Here is a 23,759-nt window from a genome sequence, read left to right on the forward strand (position 1 = left end):
TTATGCAGATGATCTAGTAGTAGTCACTAAGGATACTGAAAGGGCTCTCTAGGATTGAAGAATTAGCAGCAACTTTTGGTTCCTTCTCAGGATATAAATTAAACTTATCCAAAACACAAATACTTTTTGTTGGTCAAAACTCTCCGCCTCTCAATAATATAGTCTCTGAAGCAATCTATTTGGGGATTAAACTAACAACACCAATTTCGAAGATTCCTAATCTTAATTATGCTCCGATCCTGAAGAAAGCTAATTCAACCTTGGAAAGAATAGAACATTTACATGTATCGCTATATGGCAGGAACAATGTGTTAACCGCATGCGCGCTAGCGCAATTCCGCTCCTGTGCCGAGTTTTTTAAAACCGCACTTTACGTGACGAGCTGGGCTCGTCATCAGCGTGCGGGGAGGCTACGCCATGACGAGCCCAGCTCGTCATCAGCGCGGAAGGGGTTAAAAATGCTGATCCTCCCAAAATGTATATACTTATTTAGAACAGTCCCATTGGAATTCCCGCTTGATTTTTTTAAGCAACTTGAAAAAATGTCAGGAAGATTCTTATGGGGATACAAAGGCATTAGGAGAGCTTATAAAAAAATGATCATACCAAAGGATAGAGGAGGATGGGCCGTTCCATATTTTTTATTCTATTACTTGGCAACCGTGTTACAATTCATATCTCCTTTGATTGTGGGAAACAAAACTCCCATATCACAAGCACACTCCCCATCGATATACGAACTAGTACTAGGTACTGAAGCTAACAATCATTTCTTAAGAATAATAGAACCAAGTTACTACAAAAAAAACAAATTTAAGATTATATCTGCTGCATATAAAACATGGAGAGTCATAAAAAAATTGGTTGGGATTCCAAAGATTGTAAGATATACTCCCTTAAACTCACCACACTGTTTTCCTCCTATATTTAGAGATCCGGTGATGAAAAGGTGGAATCATATTGGTATCTGCTACCTGAGCGATCTATGCTTAGCTAACTCTACCACTATATCTACTTTTTCTGAACTTCAACATAAATGTAAACTCCCTTCTCATGATTACTTCAAATACTTACAGATCTTTAGCTTTCTAAATTCGCTCTCTCTCAATGATCGACAAGGTCTTAAAACGATTTTGGTAATAGACAGTCTTTATATCAAAAGAAAAATAGGGTATTTCTATAACTTATTTATGACCTTTCTTTCAGATGATCTCCCTATGATTCAACATAAATGGGAGGAGAAATTAGGAGTAAACGACCTTTTGATAAAAGAATAAATCAAGACAGCTAATTCCATTTTAATTTCTGGGCGATCACGAACTCAACATTAATGGCTATGTGTGATCTCTACTACACACTAGCTAAAGTCATGAAATGGGGGGCAACTGTTGGTATAATCTGCAATCGCTGTACTCTGATTGGAGCAGATGCATTACACATGTTCTTTTCTTGTTCTAAACTAGTTGGTATAATTTCAGAAATTCAATTATTTATTGAAAAAAATTACAGGGAGAACAATAATTCTCTCTCCTGAATTGATTCTATTTGGATTATCAATAGATTCTATAGAAAGAGAACAACAACACTTGATTTTTATTATGATGTCTGAATTTCATGCATGTATCACTCAGGAATGGATCAATTCGGAACCACCATCTTTTTCTATGAGGAGGGCTCGCTTACTAGCCAATTTTAATTTTGAACTTGCTATATATGCAACAAAAGGAAGAAAAAAGAAACAATTAGGGATGAAAATCTGGGCTCCGATACAACAATGGATCCATGAGGAAACAACTTAAATATTTGCTTGACTCTATCTGTCTATGTTAAAAATTCATTGCTTTCTCTAAGCAATTCTTCTGTTTTTTTCTCTGGTCTTGTTTTTTGTTTTATATCGGAGAACGAGTTGTTGTGTACTCTGTCTATGTAAAATGTAATGAAACTAATATGTTTTTGTTTGCAACAAAAAATCAATAAAAAAAAAAAGAATTACTGATACAAGTACACAATGATCCATACAGCCACTCGCACAATCAGTGGTTCTTATGTATAGTCATTTATATATGCCAGCTACCCCCACACACACACTCAGTCTCCCATACAAATACTCAGGCAACCAATCAATAACACATATAGCCACTCATATAGCTACTGATCAACACATGCAGTAGCTTACACAACAACAGACATACTGATGCACACATTCAGACAGTTTAGTCACTAACCCATGTTTTCACTAAGACACATATAATCACTCACTTATACATTCAGTCATGTACCTACTAAACATTTCATCCAGACACTTATACATCCACTCATTCTTCAATATGTAAAACATATTTAAACTTTACAGAAACACACAGTCACTGGATGATGTCATCAGTGATGTCATCAGTGATGTCATTTGAGATGTCATCAGTGATGTCATCAGTGATGTCACTGACCATGTCATGAATGATGTAATATGTGACATCATCAGCAGTGGATTACGGGCGCTAGAGTAACAGTTAGTATAACTAACTATAATGGAGGAATTTTAATGGTTTTGTGTGAGTAAAATGTCCAGCTAACTATAACACCCCTGAAACCTATGGTTTATTCAGTGAATTTCTAAGTTTTTTTTAAATGATAATCCCTAATTATAACATGTCTGAAACCTATGGTTTTTTTCAGTAAGTTTCAAAGGTTTTTTAAATGCTAATTCCTAAGTGTAATGTTCATTAGGCATATCTGTTTTTTTATATCTTTTTTAATTATCAACCCATTCTCAACCTAGTAAAAACTGCAAATATTACCACTCTTCAATTGATTTCTTCTTCCAACAAAATCGCCACAACTCAGAACCACAACTAACGTTAATTATCTACAAACTAAGCGTTACCTTACAAAAAAAATAAAAAAACACCACTTCCCCATATTTTGAACAACAAGCAAAATCTGCAATGCTACCTAAAAAAACAGGCAATAGTTCTACTTACCACTAACGCATTAACATCAACATTTAAGTAGTGTAAGGACGTCAACTATATACTGTGTGAATTACATCTAACTAACACCCATATTTAAAGACGAATATGTAATGGAGGTAGTAATATGGCTGAGATACCCGCCACCCCCTCTCAACACAATCCCCCAAAGGATGGGAAGACGGAAACGGTTCTGAACTTGTGGAAGGCGGGAGGGAGTTACCCTCCCGGCCGTATTTATTAAAATATGAAACAAAATTAAAACGTTAAAATAACAGTTTCATATCATGTACAATTTCATTTACACATTACGATGTTCTTGGCTGACCTTAACACATCTCTAATACAAAGGTTCTCCTAGCCGATACTAAACATCCTGCAAATGCATTACTCAAACTTTGAAATTGTACATCCTAACATTACGGGCCAACGGCAAGGTCGTAACCGGTGTCAGATCCCCAATACCAGAACTCCCCCCTCACTTGTGAGGGGCGGTCGCACAGTGGACTGTACCTCTGTGCCAACTTCCAATTTCCCTTGTCTTAGCGGGGGCCCCCTGTTAACTCGACGCCATCTTTAGTGGTCGTCCGAGGACTCGTGTGAGGTGTCTAGAAGGTAGCGTAGACCCCCCTCCCACCCCACACAACTTACCACATCTGCCGTCGCAGATGTCCTGGCCCCGGGAAATTCCCAGGAGGGGCCCTAGCCCCTCCTCCCCAGGGAGGGGCCTATGGCCGCCTTCCCTTTCGGCGTCCCCATCCTTAGAGGGGACCGCCTCCCCGTTTGAGGGGCCAATGGCCGCCTCCCCCCGGGCGCTCCCATCCATAATGGGTGACGCCCCACCTCTAGGGATCTTCTAATTCCTGCTCACCGATCATGACCTTACCGCCACAGGCCGGATAGTTGACCGGCTATCCGGACCCCCCACAAAAACTCCTACTTAAAGGTCATGGCTGCAAACTCTTTAACCAAGCTACGAAGTCTCCTATGAGTAAAGAATTCCCCACCCGGGACAAATGAACTCCATCCTCTAGATACGTATGGTCCCCCCTGATACACCCATGCGGAATAGAATGCAATGTACTTGTACGGAACAATCTTCCAAGTTTGTTATTCACCTTCTTCACTGAATGATTTACAGCAGCCACAGAAATAGCCCCCCGCCACACCTTTCGTGGAATCATATGGGACCATGAAATCGTGCACCCTGGAACCCTTCTCACCAACCAACTCACTGTGGATAGTATCAACTCGAGAAGTACTCGTCTACCAGTGGTCACCAAATCATTGTCCCCAAGATGCACTATGATTACAGATGGCGGTGACCTTGTCCGCCCTAACAAACCCTCCATAAAACTTTGAAACTGGTCAATACAGAGCCCGCCCCTTCCGTAGAAGGTCACCCTGTACCCGTATTCCCCAGCCATGTGAATCATGTCACCTGCTTTGAATACGTCTGCGGCACGCCTCACGTATGAGTGGCCTACGACCCACACCACTCTTTCCTCAGCCGGTGGTCTTTGACCGCTGGTTTCCAGGTGTCGGGTCGACTGCACAGTCCGCCCCGACTCGTAAGCTCGCGACACTGTAAACCAAACAAAAACAAGAAGCGTGAGTGCAAGACATAGGCTTCACAACATGTGCAACCGCACATACCTTTTATAACAATTCGAGGACCAACGCCCCAACTGTTTCACTTTTTCCACACTCAGACCCCTGGCTGTAGCCTCTGTAGCAGCCCCTATCCGGAAGGAGTGGGTCCCAAACTCGCACGGGTTCAAACCCGCCGCTGCGATTGCCATCGTTAGCACCCGCTGGAACTGAAACCTAGTCAGTGGAATGGCGTCGGCGTGCCTCAGCAAGCTTCCCCCCCATGATGCCGCCCTCTGCGCCAAATACTCCTCAACGCATGCTACCGGGCACATGGGAGATCCCGGAATCCGCTGAAACACTACACTGTCCCCGATCGCTTTCTGATCGGTCTTGGACCTGGCAAATGAGACTACCACTGTCTCCCCCTTAATTTGAATGTGCTCACGGCACAGACCTCCCCCCATATCCTGCTTGTTCCTCGCTACCAGCTCGCTTACCCGCATAGCCCCATGGAATGCTAATGCAAAAGCGGCCCGGAATAGCACTGTCTCTGATTGAGATGAACATGTTGCAGGGAGTACGGACAGTAACAGGGCCAACCTTTCAAGACCTATCGGGTGTCTTTCATCCACTCTGCAACCCTCACGGCGTTGCCACCCACGCAGCGCCTTCTGCACCAAGAAAGACGCCGTGGGATCCTGTATGCCATGGGCCCGTGCCATGAAATAAATGGCGGCCCGGCGCCTATTGGCCGTAGCCACTGACTTGCCTGCCTGATGTAATGATAACAAAAAGTTCAGGACATACTCTTCCTGGCCCCAAAGCTCCCCCCTAGCTGAACCCAAAAAGGACAAATAAGAACGGAACGCCCCTTCATAAGCCTTCCTTGTCCTGGGTGCTAGACTCTCTCCCACAAGGTCTTGTAGTCCGGGGCACCGAGAGACCAGAGAGCTTCGGGAAATGGTGCCGCCACCGGGTCCGCTGAGGGCAGAAAACCCCAGAAGGCCTGCATACGGGAACGAGAAAGCGCATCAGCTGCCTGATTTAACACCCCTGGCACATGTCTTGCCCTAAAGTGGACGTTTAGCCTCATACACAGCAGGACAATTTCCTTCAACAGTCTCAAGATCCATTTGCAGCGTGCTGTCTGACTATTGATACACTCAACCACGGTCATATTGTCAGACCAGACCACCACAGAGCGATCACGAAACTCCTCAGGCCATGTTTTCAAGGCCACCAGAATAGGGAACAGTTCGAGAAACCCAATGTTACCTGTCAGCCCACTCTCGTACCACCATGTTGGCCAGGTTCGTGCTGACCAATGATTACCCAAGATGGCGCCAAAACCCACACTCCCTGCCGAGTCAGTCCACAACCCCAGCTCCACGGAGGAGACCGCTGGTTTGGTCCACACGACACGACCGTTGAAATCCGCCAGGAATGCCAACCATATGCGCATGTCCTGCCAGACCTCTGCCGAGAGCCTTGTGCGGTGGTGCCCTTCCTTAAGGCCGACCATGGCTTGAGCGATAGAGCGGGAAAAGGGGCGAGCCATCGGTATTACTCTAAGGGCAAAATTCAGCTGGCCCACAGCCTGCTGCAACTGATGCAAATTTACCTTTGTCTCACTAATACATGTTTCAAGCGATGCCTTAAACTTCGTTACCTTTTCGTTAGGCAAACGGAAGCACCCCTCTTCGGAGTCGAGCTCTATTCCAAGAAACTCGAGTGAAGTAGCCGGGCCCACTGTCTTACCTGGTGCCAATGGCACACCAAAGCGAGTCATGAGATCACAAGATTCATTCAAAGCCTGTGCACACTTTATGTCCCCGGCTGCCCCCAGAAATAGAAAATCATCAAGGTAATGCATAACATGTGTAAACCCTGTTGTTCTTGTGAACGCCCATTGCAAAAAGCTACTGAACTTTTCAAAATACGCACAAGAGATGGAGCAACCCATTGGCATACATTTATCCATGTAGTAGCGTCCTTGAAACATGAAACCAAGGAGACGCAGATCGTCGGGGTGTACCGGGAGCAACCGGAACGCCGACTCAATGTCCGATTTGGCCATCAGCGCTCCGGGCCCCAGGCGATTCAACATGGCGACAGCCTCATCAAAAGATGCGTACCGCACCGAACAAACTCCCGGGTCAATCGCATCGTTCACCGAAAGACCCCTTGGAGCTGACAAATTATGTATCAACCTGAATTCCCCAGGGTCCTTTTTGGAGACCACTCCCAGAGGCGAACAAACAAAATTAGCAACAGGCGGCATGTCATATGGGCCGGCAACCCGACCTCGGGTCACCTCCTTCCCAATCTTTGCTTGTACCACCGCCGTATTCTGCAGAACCGACAGTTGGTTCCTACATTGCGCTTTACCCTGAAAATCCCCCGCCGGGATGCGGAAACCATATGAAAAACCATCCCGCAACACCCCAGCGGAGATATGATCCGGATATTCGTTCAGCCAAGGAATCATTGCCATGATATCAATCGGGGTAGGGAGAGGCGCCCCTCGGACTATTTCAGACCTGTTTGGCGCCCCCTCTACTTCCCGGATCTCCATTTTTGGCTCTGCACATGGTCTCGGGGTGCGAGGACTGCCCGCACCCAGCACATTCATGCCTAAACCTGCAAGATCCCTGCGGCCTAGTACATTTGCCTCTGTTAAAGCTCCAGCAGACCCCTTTTTTACCTGAGTTGCCATTATTCCTTGTGTGCTGATCATTGCTTGATCCTGCCCGAAAGGGCGCCCCAGATGAATGGCGGGAAGACTCGACCATATTCCCCCCTACAGATGGCGACTTTGACGTGCCTGACTTCTCCATTCTCTGCCAGGAAATGGAGTCAAAACAATCCCACGTCAGGGATGAGTCGTGCTCCTTGGACTTACGAAATATGCTATCGTAATAAAACCATTGATTGCCACCATATGTTCCATAAAATTCCATGATACGTGTCTGATACACGGCTAATCCCACCAACAATTCGGGCCTACGTTCCCCCATAATTGCAATGAACATTCCAAACGCTCTGCCCCAATTGTCGATCGATTCCTCAACTCTGAAAGCAGCCATCTTGGCGCGCCATACACTAGGATGCAGAAACTCCTTTTGATTTTTAACATGTTCAATCTCATAGTGATCGGTCAACAAAGAAAACATGTTCACGTATTTATCAGCCCATATCCTTTCTTTTACCTCAATCGGGATATGCTGAATAACTTTTTCCCTCCTTGAAGGTATCGACCCCTCCCCCGCAATCGGCAACGGGTGCTTACCTGAACCGGCCACTGTGACCGCAGTTCCTGCCGAACCAACGCCCGATACTGGTTGTTCCACGGGAGCCTGCGGGGAAACAAAAGGAGACGGTGCCTTCGCAGCATCCTTCGATTGCCGCAACTGCTTCATTATTGCCCTGGCTTCCTCAGCCATGGCCCCCCCGTTCTCTTTGCCTAACCATGCCGCCAACTGAGCAGCCAGCTCAGGAGGCATATCCTCCCCGTTCACTGGAGTGACTACCACAGGGATCGGTTGGCCCACATCTGGGACCGGAGTCGGGGCCCCGATCGGGGTGACCGGGGGCGCGGGGGGTGCTTCGGGAACCGGGGCCTCCCCCCCCCGACGCTCCCTTCTTGGCCCCTCTACCTCTCCCGCTAGGGACCACTCCCGGCAATGCTGGGCCGATGACTCTCTTAGGCCCCCCCACACCATTCATTACCGCCATCTGCTTTTTCATATCCGCCATGTCTTTCATCAGCATACGAAGCATCTGATCGGTCCCGATCCTCTTTCTGACCTTCTTGCTAGGCATCGTCCGCGTATACTCCTCGAAAGGTCCTAGGCAGGAAGCTCCGAACTCACTGAAAGAAGAAACACACGGTTAATTCTCAAAAATGGCTCTTCGTTCCGTCTCGAGCTCACGTGCAACGGGGAGGTGCAGCTTCAGAGCACAGGAACAAGAGGATGCTTCCTTGGCTTGTCGCTCCTTTTATCCTTCTTCGGGCGGGCGTGAACCCACCTCCAATCCGCCTCCAGGGCGTGGCTAGCGGTGTTGGTGTCTAGGACAACCCCCTCTTGGGCGGGAAAAGGCGCGCCCCGGCTACGCCGCTTCGGGCATACCAGCCGAGACTCGCCTCCCGCCCAAAATGGCTTCCCGGGGGGATCGGGGTACTCCACCATACGTTCGGGGGGACCGAGTGGTCGCCCCTTTCCATTATGCACTTCCGACACCTAACAAAATCACAACACCCAGTGCCACCACAACTACAACCACCCCTCCTGACCCCTCCCCCTCTACCACAGAGGCAGGGCAAAGCAGGACAACGGACCTTCCTAAAATAATATATCCCCTAAACAGCATACTAGCTGAGTGTTCAGAGATGTGGCAACCAACTATGTATAAGGGAGGGAACTCGCACATCAACAATAATTTACACAATGCCAAGACTACTGGTGATATGCTACATGCAACTAATTTTAGAAACCAAAAACTTTTCAGTGTGTACATATACTATTAAAATGTGTTGTGTACTGCACAGTGGACGCAACCATATTATCTCAGACACTGGGGAATATCTCAATCATGTAGCTATCTTGTCCCCCCCCTTGAAGCAGTAGCGGAGTGGACTGGTCCAATGTAAGCAACTCCAGCGTAAGAGTATAAATAATTAGGCTATGTTTTGGGCGTGGCTCACTTGTGCAAAGAGAAAAGACTCTGCCACAGCGAAGGTCCTCACCCTGCCACATGGCTGCCACCATGACCACGTGCCTCCTCGATATCGGTCCATTGCGAAGTCAGCGCTACAGCACCGCAGACTTATGTCTGTATTGACTACTGCCTTCGATCTACACTGCGGACAGCAGGATTCACAACTTGAATACCGCTTTGGATCTATACTACAGACAACATTGAATTTAGCCTTGTTTTATTTAAGGCAAAACAATTGTACTCTATGTCCTCAAATTTTGTTAGAGGATGTGACAAAAAGCATTCCTCGATGTTTGTGTCGACTACTGCCTTCAATCTACACTGTGGACAGCAGGGTTTACAACTTGAATTCAGCTTTGCATCTACACTACAGACAGTAGGGAATTCAGCCTTGATTTATTTAATGCAGAGACAATTATAATTTATGTTTTCAGATTGTGTTAAAATAAGTGACAAAAAGCATTCTTCTATAACTGTGCTGACAGAAGGGTTCGCAACTTGAATTCAGCTTTGGATCTACACTACAGACAGCATTGAATTCAGCCTTGATTTATTTAAGGCAGAGACAATTGTACTCTATATTCTCAGATTTTGTTAAAGGATGTGACAAATAGCATTCCTCCATTTCTCTCCTGACTACTGTCTTCGATCTACACTGCGGACAGCAGGGTTTACAACTTGAATTCAGCTTTGCATCTCCACTACAGAGTGCTTAAAATTCAGAATTACTATATGTAAGACAGTGACAATTGTACTCTATGTCCTCAGATTTTGTTAAAGGATGTGACAAAAAGCATTCCTCAATGTTTGTGTTGACTACTGCCTTACATCCACACTGCGGACAGTAGGGTTCACAACTTAAATTCAGCTTTACATCCACACTACGGACAGCATTGAATTTAGCCTCGATTTATTTAAGGCAGAGACAATTGTACTGTATGTCCTCAGGTTTTGTTAAAGGATGTTACAAAAAGCATTCCTCAATGTCTATACTGACTACTGCCATTGATCTACATTGTGAATGCTCACGATTCAGGTACAATAGCGATTGCACATGATGCATTCCAATAAGCAAGAAACATTGTACCACTGTGACTCGTCCGAACCACGAATCATCACAGGGTACACACACGCTGAGTTCTTCAGGTACCACTAACTCACTGCACCACAAGTCATCTTTACGTGATCTTTACGTGACAGAATTCACTAGGCAAAAAACATTGCTCCCAGTGCGGCCTGGCCGGAACACGCAGCATGGCAGGTTACGTACACGCTCAGTGCCAATGGTACTACTAACTCAGTGCACCATAATTCATCACCACGTGGCCGTATTCAGGAAGAATTCAACAGAGAAAAGACATTGGTCCGAATGCGACCCCTCTTGATCACGTATTATCGCAGGGTATGTAGAAGCTCAGCGCCAAAGATACTACTAACTCAGTGCACCATAAATCATCACAAAGAAGAGTGAACAGTTTTATGTCAGCAATGAGGCATACTATCACTGTTAATTGGAATTGATGGAGAATTCAATAGACAAAAGACATTACTCAAATTACTGTGCCTCCCCCCGACCAAGCATCATCGCAGGGTACATACAAGCTAAGCGCCAAAGGTACTACTAACTCAGTGCACCATAAATCATCACCACATAGCCTTATTAAGGCAGAATTCACTAGGTAAAAACCATTGCTAGCAGTGCGCCCCCACCAGACCACGCATCATTGTAGGATACGTACACACTCAGTGCCAAAGGTACTACTAACCCAGTGCACCATAAGTCATTGCCACGTGCCCGTATTCAGGCAGAATTCAAACTAATTATAATGTCCCACAACCCTATACAATATCCCTTCAGTATCCTTCCTTCAAGAACTTCTTTTATATCAGTTATAGGTTTAGTTGAATAATAAAATTCACCCTACAAGTGCAAAGGAACACTGATTAGCAGTGTACACTGCGGACAGCACAGGTCACAATTTGAACTATAATGTCCCTGAAAACTACATATTTCAACAACGTATGCCATATATGTTTCGTCTTTTATTTGAATCATGATTACAGATGATGCAGTCCAGTATGCAACAGTCAATGCTTTTAAGTGCAGCCCGTTCGGACCACACATCATCGCAGGGTGAGCACACGCTGAGCACCAGACGTACCACTAACTCAGTAAACCATAAAGAATCGCCACATGGCATTATTAAGGCAAAATTCAGTAGTCAAAAAGCATTCTTACCAGTCCGGTCTGCCTGGACCACGCATCATCGCAGGCTCCACACAAACCGCCCCTACCTCAGAGCACCACAACTCATGAACCCTAGTGTTCTGTGTATTATTTCACATGTAATGCTCCTACCTTTGTACAGCAGAAGTCATAAATCGTTTATGATGAAATATCTGTGAATGTTATCATGATTACTATTGTACTTGTTACCAACAGCAACATAATAAAATGGAGTCCAAAGCATGTGCCCGTACCCACTTCAACTATCTATCTGTGTATTTATTATGTTTGTTAAATGCTGCTCTTGGGCCCTACCACATTATATAGTGCTGTAAACAGCGTATGCAACCATCTTACCTCTGGCAGTAACAAAAACTTCGGTTATATAACTTTCTCCTGCTCATTCTACAAATATGATCGTAAAAACTGGATTATTACAATACTGCAAGCAAAGTACATATTAAATTTATAAGTGTATGCTGTTGCTCGAGTTTTTTTTTTATTAGCATATTTATATAGCACAAATTCGACCCAAAACTATGTCAGTGATTTACATAAGCATCGTATTTACAGTAAATTTTCAGGCACGCATAGATTACGTGATTTCTCTACAATAACAGGATGTGGACGTGACTCCGGGGTTTGAACACTGATTTCCAGCATCAAGTTTGACAGTATACCCGAATGACCACATTTGTATATATATTACCTGCCCTTCATGTACCATAAACTGCAACCCAAAGTTTTCATAGTCCTGTATTACTACAGCTACAACACTCCACTGAATGTACAACAAACATTCATATTCGCAGAAATGATTCATGTCCACCATCTTTTATGTGTGGAACTATGCATGAATATAGGGTCAGTGATTCCCCGTACCTTCCATGTTGGCCATGTTGTGGGACTTCACAGACATAATGACATATTTCCGTTTAAGACCCGGGTGACGGCACCACTACAACACGGACACCCAAATCAGTTGATTTCTCAAATAGCTCACGACAGAGCCACGCCCATAGCTCCGGAGTCATTGTTCACATCCTCGTGCAGCACTGGCATCTGTCAGGCCAGCCCACTCTGCTTATGCTTACTGGAAAACACAACAACTCTACATTGCCCAGATTTTCATTGTAGTGATTTCCTAGTTCCAGGTCTATATGTGAGAACGGCACACACACACACTCCCTCATAGCTGTTTTACACCCACACCACATCCATCCAGAACAGGCGTCACAAGACACTTGACCCGTTCCAATAAAAAAGACCAGGCGCACGTGCTGGACGCCATTTTAGAGTTGCTCCCATCGCAAGCGCTGTGATGGCCCATCCTGGTGGTTCGGACGCTTCATGTAGGCCAGAACCACTTAACAGGAGGCCCCACCATCACATGCTTGGCCTCTTTGGTCACGCGATGATGATGGGTGCACGAGAATGTCCTTTGTCATAGCGATGTCAAGACTCAGCACCAAATGTGAGACTCTTGGTGGCAGAGCGGCACAGCATGATATAGAAGGTACTCTGTCTGTGAAAAGGTAAGCAGTGAGGCCTGGGTGCGCACCGGAGGGAGTACATGGGATGCAACAGAGTAGATACAAAAAGGCAACGCAGACCTACATACCCTATCTTATTGCATTTGTATTTTTTTTCCAATAGCAGGAAAGTTTTATAGTCGGTCAAATTTCTATCGCTCCCACATGCGTGAGCGAAGTAGATGAGTATTTATTTTTTTATACTATGTACACTGAAATATACCATCTTAATTTGACAACCTTTCCTTTCTCAATTCATTTAGCACTAGTGCCTCCGTTGCTGTGCGCAATACAGCTTGTGCCTTCCTTGGAGTGCAAAGCACTGCTCATAGAGCGGGAGACAATTTCAATGTTAACAAATGAGGATAGGAACCTAACCTACAAATCGCACACAGTTGTACTTGTCTGTTTCCTTCCGTGATAAACCATTGGCCTTTGCGTGCGACTTATCCTAAAAGACTGCACGCAATTGGCCAGAGGCGGAAGCATTGCTCCGTCCATGGCCTATTGGTATCTATTACGCGTTAGCTGCGAGCAATAGACTCCAATAGTACATGACATTTCCATTATCGCGCCCAAACACGGGCGTAATGATTAAAACCACGTGTATGACTGTGCACCACTTGTTTTCTATGACACTGGAAGTGAAAAAAGATGATCCAACCAAATTTAAGCTACAAAAAATACAAGTCCATTTAAGTCCGGTACCTCGTAAAGCTAACGAAGATTACCAGCCAACCGAAAGTAACGAAGCAACTAATCAGGATAACAAAACAAAATAATAATAAAGAACCAGGGGAGTCACGGAAGCAAAAAAAATGTGACAGGAAAGCTAGGAATAAAACATCTGTTTTAATGACGCAGCTTACTACGAAAGTATACCCAATCTTCTGCCCGGTCAGGATGATTAATGTAGCAACAGATCAGGCAAGTGCTACAGGAGAACACCTGTCAAGTAGCAAAAACCCAGAAAAGACAGATACCGAAATATCAGCAGAAGCCAATCAGAAACCAGGAGGAGGAGGAGACATAAAATCGGGACCATGTATAAATCTTGGGGACTCACAGAAGATGAGGAAGAAAAAAAAAGGAGCCAACATATATGGACCCAAGAATAAAACTGATTACAAGCAAACGTCCAAGATAAAGGAATCCATAGATTTACAGCTCAAAAGTAGGCAAGGTGATGACCCTACTAAGGAAGAGGTGACAAGCCATAAACAGCTAGGACCATCCACAAGTAACCCAACAGCTTACAACGCCCATGTTAAAAAAACTCCGGAGATTAATGTGGTGAAAAATCAAAGAGGGGAAAAAAATACTGTCCCACTGAATCTCGGGAGGATGAATGGCGAGAGTCAAACATGAATCAAAGAAAGAAAGACAACTTAAATCCAGAGATCCAAAAAACTAGAGACAGCATGTCGGAAGGACTGACAATGGATAACCCAGAGGCCTACGCGCTTGGTTTGGGGGAAGATAACCCAATGACGAAAATTAAAAAGAAACCTCATTGGAAATTAACAAGTCAGTTTATCCGAGGGAATTCAGATCAGGAAGTAGTAACTAACTATACAGCAGGAAGTTATCAAGAGAACACTGTCTCAGCTGACAACCAGGTCTTAAACACTGCGCTGGGAAACAAGCTCCAATATGTAAACCTAAAAGTTGAAATAAAAGATGACAAAAAACAAATTACAGTCGATAACAAGAATGAAGATCCTTTGTTACAGACTGATCATCTTAATTTCACAACAGCAACTATTGTTAACTCCAGAATATGACTCAAAAGGGCCACAAGACATACTGAACAAGGGGAACATTTTGAAACTAACAGCTAATATTCCAGCCTTAAAAAACACCTGATCTCATCTAACTTTATTGACAGTAGAATTTATAGCAAAGGAAAGTCACAAAAATAAGGAACAAACATTGACAACATGGCAGACTGAAGACCTTGTCCAGCATATTATGAATGCCAAGTCGCAATTTGAAGCTTGGGGAATAGACCTGTCAAGATAACGATACCACATTATCCTGGCCCGTTAACCATTAACTTCAATTACAACAAGAGCTATGGCCAAAGCCAAAGAGAAATCAAACCGACTAAACACACAGTACTCAAAGGAGCAAAAGGTAGCAACCTTTCGACCGCACTGAGTAGAGACATACAGAACGACCAGGAAACTAGAAAGGTTGTGGTTCAGGAAAATTGGCGATGGCTGCCAGGAGCGCTAGATTCAACTTCAGGCCATTGACCGTTGGAAAAAACATTAGCCGTACAAGACCCAAGAAGTATACAACTGCTATCATGGAACATAGCAGGGGCATAAAAATGGCCAGAAAATGGGTGCCAAACAACTAATTGGTACAAATATGATATAGTAGCACTGCAGGAGACTTGGGCACTGGAAACCAAAATTTGCGGACGGCCAAAAGGTGGATTGGCAGTCTATATTTCTACTGAACTAAAAATTAGCACTGAACAAATGGATTCAGTAGGTCCTAACATCCAAATGATCAAACTAACATCTGGGCCAGTGGATAGAACAAAAACCGTCCTGCTGATCAATACATATGCACATCCCTTAGCAAAGAAAAAATCAGCTCACAACGCTCAATTGTTCACAATTATTTCGGATATAAGGAGTACTTATCCCCAATGGGATCTGATACTTACAGGGGACTTGAACTCCAACCTAATTCATACCCCGGACGAAGACGACATGCTATTATCCGACAAAATATACTGGAACGTTCCACAGCAATATCAGCCATGGAGAGCCCAGTGGACCACTTAGGTCAAGGTCTCGTAAATGCCCTAGAGTTTCTGGGGTTAAGAGTACTAAATGGAAGAACAATAGATGACTTTCCACCGAAACACACATTTCATGGTGGAAATACTAGATCGAGGCTGGACTATACAGCAATTTCAGTATCCTTGATGTCATTCCTCTCTCATTTCACAATAGAATACACAAACAGGAGTGATCATTCGTATCAGCACATACACTTCAGGCTAAATATCATCAAGCATCAGGCAAATACAACAATTGAAGGAAACATACACACAGTGGACTTAAAACGTCTAAAATGGTCAAATGATACACTTGATACATTACAGTCCAAGATAAAAACGAAGATAACGGTTAGTAAAGTGGAGGTCCAGAATAAAATTGAGGAGTGGGTCCAATTTACGGCGGATCTTACAGCACTAATGCCGTCCGGACAGCACCAGATAAAACTCCATGGCAAAAAAAAAGCATTGAATAATAACACAACGGCAGGGCTGCGGGCTCTGAAATGCAATCTCAAAAAAGCTATTAGGAACTTAAAAAGAACAGTTCCCGACCAAATAGCCTTGGACAGGGTACGGCAGCTAAGGAAAAACTACAAAAAAGAGCTATGGGAGGAGAAACGAACGAGCAATGATAAATTCTGGGCTGAACTGCTTTTTGGTGCCAAGAAAACTAATTCAAACAAGTTTTGGGAAATCATAAACAAATTACACAGGCCAGTGATAGCCCTATCATCAAACATTCAAGAACACGAGTGGGCCGCATTTCTAACCTCAAAATTCATAAAACCAGCTATGACAGAAGGAAACACTCAGACTGAGGGAAAAAACAAATGCAAAGGGTTCATCGAACCAAACAGCTCAGGAGAGGCCATTACACCACACAAGCGAGAAAATAAAGATCTAGGGACAAAGCTAATAGAGGAAAAAGGGAAGCTGCAGGGAAAAAATGACAACCATTGCCCGAAAACAGCGAAAAGCCATTCATCCATGACAAGTGAAGGAGTGAAACGCATAATTAAGAAAGGTAGAAGTGACGGCGCTCCTGGCTCTAACAGAATCCCTCAAGCTATCTTTAAGCATGATACATCGTTCTGAGGCACTCATCTTTCTGATCTATACAAAGATATAGAGCTCTTAAATTATGTTCCATCGAATTGGCAAGGCTCGATATTGACACCTATTTTCAAAGGAGGAAAGAGAACTAATCCATCTAATTATAGGTTAACAGCTCTCTTGGACGTCGAAGCCAAATATTATGCCACCCTAGCGCTAGAAGATCTGAAGGATTGGTCCGATAACCTCAACCTTATCCCGGTCAACCAGACAGGCTTCAGGCAAGGAATAGGGACGATAACGAACATCTTAGCTCTATCTCTAATACTTAACAAGTGCAAGCAGAGGAAACAACATCTTTACCTCTGCTTTATAGACCTAAAAGCAGCTTTTGATAGTGTTGATCGTCACCTCCTGTGGAAAAAAATGCGAACATGGGACATTCCTGAAAGGCTACTAAAGGGTATACTGCTATTCTACTCCAACACGTGGTTAAGAATTAAGATAGGTGACGGGTCCAGACTATCAAGGAAGCTAACAACAACAAGAGGCCTCAAGCAAGGGTGTGTTCTGGCCCCTCATCTTTTTAATCTGTTCATGTCTGATCTGTCACATAGGCTAGATTGAACAAACTCTCACCCGCCTAAACATGGTAAACTGGTACTCACTCACCTCTCATATGCCAATGACGTGGTACTAATGAGTCAAACTAAGGTCGGTCTCCAAAGAGTTTTAAATGATATGTCAGATTATATCACAGCAAACAAACTTGAAATAAATACATCAAAGACAAAAACCATGGGGATAGGCAGTCAGCGGAGACGAAAGCAGACTATCTGGCTCAATGGCAACCCATTAGAGGAAGTTAAAAAATACAAGTACCTGGGATTCTATATTGATAACTCAAAAAACCATACAGAACATAAAAAGTACATGACGCAGAGAACCATTGCCCTCATATTCGCCTTTAGTAAACTGGCAAAAAAGTTGAAGGGTTCATCGTATGAACCACTGCTCGCAGTAATGACGGCGAAAATCTTTCCCACAATAACATACGCCAGCGCTGCTTTCATAGAGAAGACGGAGAAGTTTTAAATCAACTAATAGCATCTATTTATAAAAAAGTATTTCAGATACAAAGGACGTTTTGGAAAATTACCAACCTTGGCGGATCAGCCAATCTGGATCTATACAGGTCCTAATTCATGCCGGCTGTGTGATTGCCACAAAGAAGACTTTATCCATGTAATCTGCACATGTAACAAACTCTACAAAGAGCGAGCCATTCTCCTTAAACAAAGCTTTAACGTGAAAGGCATTAGGTCATGTAGAGCTGCTGTAACCGCGTGTCTAAACCCATCGGACCCACACCTGAATGGTAGACTGATCAAAGTCCTCAAAGTCTTTTCAAAGCTTTGTTAAAAAGGTCTGAACTGGGGCAACGAAAAATGGACTAACTTTTGGCTACTGAATTTTAATAAATGTAAATGTAAATGTACCGGCGTCCTGGCGCTGTATAACGCTGTGGAACCCTTCCTGGCTCTCCCTGTGAGATGCCCCTCCTGGGCACCCCCAAGGTGAAGCCAGGCATCCCAGTGTTGTTGGGGCTGTTGTGGAGATTAAGCAAGCTATTGCCCAGAGTTGCAGTGTGGGACCCATGATTAGAGTAGGCACCGAGGTGAGAATTATCGGGTCCGTGAACATTGAGCCCAAGACCCTGCCGCGTCGGGACTTGTACCCTGGTCCAGGGCCTGATCTCTGCTTCAGAGTCTGCAGCTCTAACCAGTGAGCCACATGTATGGTAAGCAACACAGGCAATGAAAAAAGGGACAAACTTATGGCTTTTGAATTTTAACAATGTAATCTCATGTGTGGTAAGCAGTGATGAAATGACATAGTGTGTAATTCTATTTTTAATCCCTTTTTTTGTACAAACATAAAGCTTTTATATTGTTAAGGTTTTACTTAACTAAACAATAAACATTTACTTACTTACTTACTTACTTACACTTGTTTTCTATAACCGAATGCAAAACATTACTACTGTACTAATTGTTCATAAATTGAAGCCCATTAAACAAGTTGCAACCGTACCAATGGTTCTATTTTTAATGTAGGAGAGACAGTGTGTGAAAGGGCGATTTTATTCTACTCCACATTAAGATAGTGGCAGTACCAATCATATCCAATGTATGAATACTTCCTCCTCCTGCTAAGTTTGAATAATTGTGTAATGTAATGCACTCCGATTTCCTTGTGGCTCTCTCACTGCCGACTACTAATTATACCAATACCAATTGTACCTTTACTACCTCAACCTCCTAAAGCTGAAACACTGTGTAACGTGTATAGCTCTGACTTCCTTGTGCATCATTCTTTGTTGACTACTAGTTACTTAAGCTATTTATTTACTATAACATACTTCCTTTGTATTATGGCGAGCACCGAATGTACGTACACCAATTCAACAGTCTAATGTTCAATTATGTTATCCAGTAAAGCGCTTAGATACCCTTGTGTGTCATGTTGACTCTATGTAAAACTTTATAAATTAATAAAATAAATAAATAACATTTTTATTTTACTATCTTTTAGATGTGGAGCTTCAAGGTGCACTATGGTCGGCACGTGGTGGAAGACACACCAGTAAGAGAAAGGTGAGCTGCGAATATTCTTTTCAAAGTCACTCTCTCACTCTCTCTCTTCCTCTCTCCTTTGATGAACAAATGACGCACAATCTTATCTTCTTTTTGATCTCACAAATTGGCATCGCCCCCCCAACAACTCCAAAGTTCAACATTTGAGGAATCTGCGATGATGCGTGGCCATCATAATAACGCCTAAGATGGTTGCTTGGAAACCTGGTGGACCCTCTCTAAAACACGCCGGTGACACAAGGTGATCAGAGAACCTTGTTTTTAAAGCAACGAGAAGTCACCTGTGGGCGGGGAGAGTGGATAGTGTTCAGCAACTTGAGTGCATAGGAATGTACAATTACTTCCGGGCAGTGGGAGTGGACTGGTTGCAATAGTCTGGGTGCGCTGGAATGATCACTCACCTCTGGACACTGGGAGTAGATGGGGTGCAGTAGTCGGGGAGCGCACTAATGAGAACTCACCGCTATGCAGTAGGAGTGCATGTGGTATAGCACCCTGGGAGGAAAAGAGCACACAGACACCTTCTTGCAGTGGGTGTTGATGTAATACAGTAGCCTGGGTGTGCAAAGGCGTATGCAGAAATGTATGTGTGCATTTGTATGTGCTCTGCAATTACTAATTCTATACTATCTTTCAGATCACTAAACCTGAGGGTGCACTATAACCCGGCACGCGGTTGGACACACACCAATGGCAAAAAGGTGAGCTGGGAAGATTTTCTCCAGTATCAACACTATCTCTCCTACTCCATCTATTACTTTCTCTCTCTCACACTTTCAATGTCTTTCTTTCTCTCTTTCTCTCTATCTCTTCCTCTCTCTCATACTACTTCTCTTTCTCTTTTCAAGTTATGAACCCTGCTGTCCACACTGCAGATAAATAAATCAAGGCTGAATTTAACACTGTCTGAAGTATAGATCCAAACCAGAATACAAGTTGTAACCTCTGCTAGATGCAGTGTTTGCAAAAGGTAAGAAGCTCGGCTGCATTTCCTTGCTGTCCTGTTTTATTGTAATAGTATTGTGCTGTAAATTGTATTGTAAATTTGCGTTATTCCCATTTTCGTGCCTTTTTCTGTCCTGTTTTCCCCCCCTGTGCAGTTTCCCCCGCTGTGCGGCCACCCACCCCACTTCCCGCCACCGGTAGTGTGGACACGCCCCCTTTCCTTCTGTACCCTCCCCACTCCCGCCTCCCAGCTGCTCCTCCCTCCCTGCACTTTGCCATAAATGGCGACCGTGCGCACGCGCAGCGTTGACACGCAGCGTGCGCGCCGATTGAGCGCCGAAGGCGCGCCAAAGGTAAGCCCGTCTGTGCCCGTCCATGCCTGGACGGCGCCCAGTGCCAGGACCCCTGGCCCCCGCAGACATCAGCCCCCCTGCTGGACCTACAACACCACAGAACTCAACGCACTCAATGCCGGTCGAATCCCGGGCTGCTATCGAGCCACCCCGAGACGCACCCACGGACCCTTCTGCTGCCACTCCTGCAAGTTCACCTGCATCCGGACCGGCACCACACCAGCACCGACCAAGCCAAGCACCAGCAGCAACCACCTGAAGTGCATCCTGCTCAACACCCGCTCCATCCACAGACACGCCGTCTAGCTCGGGAACCTGCTCGACACCACAGCCCCAGACGTCGCCTTCCTCAAGGAAACCTGGATGAACGCCTCCTCAGCGCCCGACATCACCATCGCCATCCCGGACGGCTACAAGATCACCCGGAGGGACCATGTCAACCAGACAGGGGGAGGTATCGCCATCATCCACAGGAGCACCATCCGCATCACGACCAACACAACGACACCCTCGCTCCCGCCGAACACCTGCACTTCCAGTTTCACATCAACCCCAAGACCACCCTCAGAGGCACCCTCATCTACAGACCCCCAGGACCACGCACACAATTCAGCGAAGACATCGCCGACTTCATCAGCCCACATGCCCTCCTCTCCGCTGACTACATCCTCCTCGGGGACCTCAACTTCCACCTGGAGAACAACAACGACCGCAACACCACCACCCTGCTGGACAACCTCGCCAACCTCGGTCTCAAGCAGCTGGTGACCACCCCCACCCACTACGCCGGTCACGCTCTCGACCCCATGTTCTCATCCAGCAAGGACATCACCTTCAGCCACGCCACGGACTCCACTGGACGGACCACAGCTGCGTCCACTTCAGCTTCAGAAGGACCACGACTCACCACCACCAGCAACAAGTTGCACACAGAAGCTGGAACAAGATCACAGCCGACCAACTCGCGACTTCCCTGAGTATGAACCCTCCCACCAACGCAACGAACCCAAGCCAGGCGGCCACCAACCTCGCAAAGTGGATCAGCAACTGCGCAGACAACCTCGCCCCCCTGAAGACCCCGCCTAGCAGACCCGGCAGCAAGAAAGCCCCATGGTTCACCGACGAACTCAAAAGCTCCAAGAAGAACTGCCGTACCCTCGAGAAATCCTGCCGCAGAGACCCAACACCGAACAACATGACTGCCCTCAAGCTCGCCACCCGAAAACACCACCAACTGATCCACGCCACCAAGAAAACTGCATTCAAGAAACGACTGGACAACAACGCCCACAACAGCAAGGAACTCTTCAACACCGTTAAAGAGCTCTCCAACCCCAACGCCAGAAACAACGACATCACCCCTTCGCAAGACCTCTGCAACTTCCTCGCCTCCTACTTCCACAACAAGATCGCGGACATACACAACAGCTTCAGCACTCAACCGACGCACGCCACGACTGAACCACCGGCCCCCACCACCACCCTCCGCGCCTGGACCCCGATCAGCACCGAAGACACCATCCGCACGATGAACTCCATCCACTCCGGATCTCCGACCGACCCCTGCCCTCACCACGTCTTCAACAAGGCCGACGCTGTCATCGCACCCCACCTGCGGGTCATCATCAACACCTCCTTCGACACCGCTACCTTCCCGGAGAGCTGGAAGCATGCCGAACTCAGCGCTCTACTAAAGAAGCCATCAGCCGACCCCACCGACCTCAAGAACTACCGCCCCATCTCGCTGCTCCCGTTTCCCGCAAAAGTCATTGAGAAGACCGTCAACAAGCAGCTGACCGCCTTCCTCGAGACAAACGGATCCCTCGACCTCTCGCAGTCGGTCTTCCGGGTCAACCACAGCACGAGACCGCCCTGATCGCAGCCACCGATGACATCCGAGCCCTGCTCGACAACAGAGAACCAGCGGCCCTCATCCTTCTAGACCTTTCCGCGGCCTTCGACACTGTCTGCCACCGTACCCTAGTGCAGCGCCCAGCAATGTCGGAATCCAGGAGAAAGCACTGGAATGGATCATCTCGTTCCTCGCCGGAAGGACACAGAGAGTCCGCCTCCCCCCGTTCAGATCAGAAGCCACCAAAGTCATCTGCGGCGTTCCTCAAGGCTCCTCGCTCAGCCCAACCCTCTTCAATGTCTACATGAGCCCCCTCGCAGCCATCGCACGCCAACACAACCGCAACATCATCTCCTATGCCGACGACACCCAGCTGATACTCTCCCTCACCAACGACCCCGCCACCGTTAGAGCCAACCTACACGAAGGGATGACTGACGTAGCCAAGTGGATGATGAACAGCCGCCTGAAACTGAACTCGGACAAGACGGAAGTCCTCATCCTGGGATCTTCACCCTCCACCTGGGACGACTCCTGGTGGCCCCCCACCCTGGGCAGCGCACCCAAACCAACAGACCACGCACGCAACCTGGGCTTCATCCTGGACTCCTCCCTCTCCATGACCAGACAAGTCATGTCGTGCTTCAACATCCTGCGCATGCTACGTAAGATCTTCCGGTGGATCCCCACCGAGACCAGGAAGACGGTCACCCAGGCCCTCATCACCAGCCGTCTGGACTACGGCAAGTCCCTCTACGCCGGAACCACCGCCAAACTCCAGAAGAGACTCCAGCGGATTCAGAACGCCTCAGCACGACTCACTCTGGACATCCCCCGTCGCAGCCACATCTACGGACACCTGAGAGATCTGCACTGGCTCCCGGTCAACAAGAGAATCACCTTCCGTCTCCTCACCCACGCACACAAAGCCCTACACAACCAAGGCCCAGGATACCTCAACAGCCGCCTCAACTTCTACGCTCCCACACGCCAGCTTTGATCGACCGGCCACGCCCTCGCCGCCGTCCCCTGCATCCGAAGAGCCACCACAGGAGGAAGGTC

Source organism: Lissotriton vulgaris, chromosome 10 (assembly GCF_964263255.1).
Source record: "Lissotriton vulgaris chromosome 10, aLisVul1.2, whole genome shotgun sequence".
In the NCBI taxonomy this organism is placed as follows: domain Eukaryota; kingdom Metazoa; phylum Chordata; class Amphibia; order Caudata; family Salamandridae; genus Lissotriton; species Lissotriton vulgaris.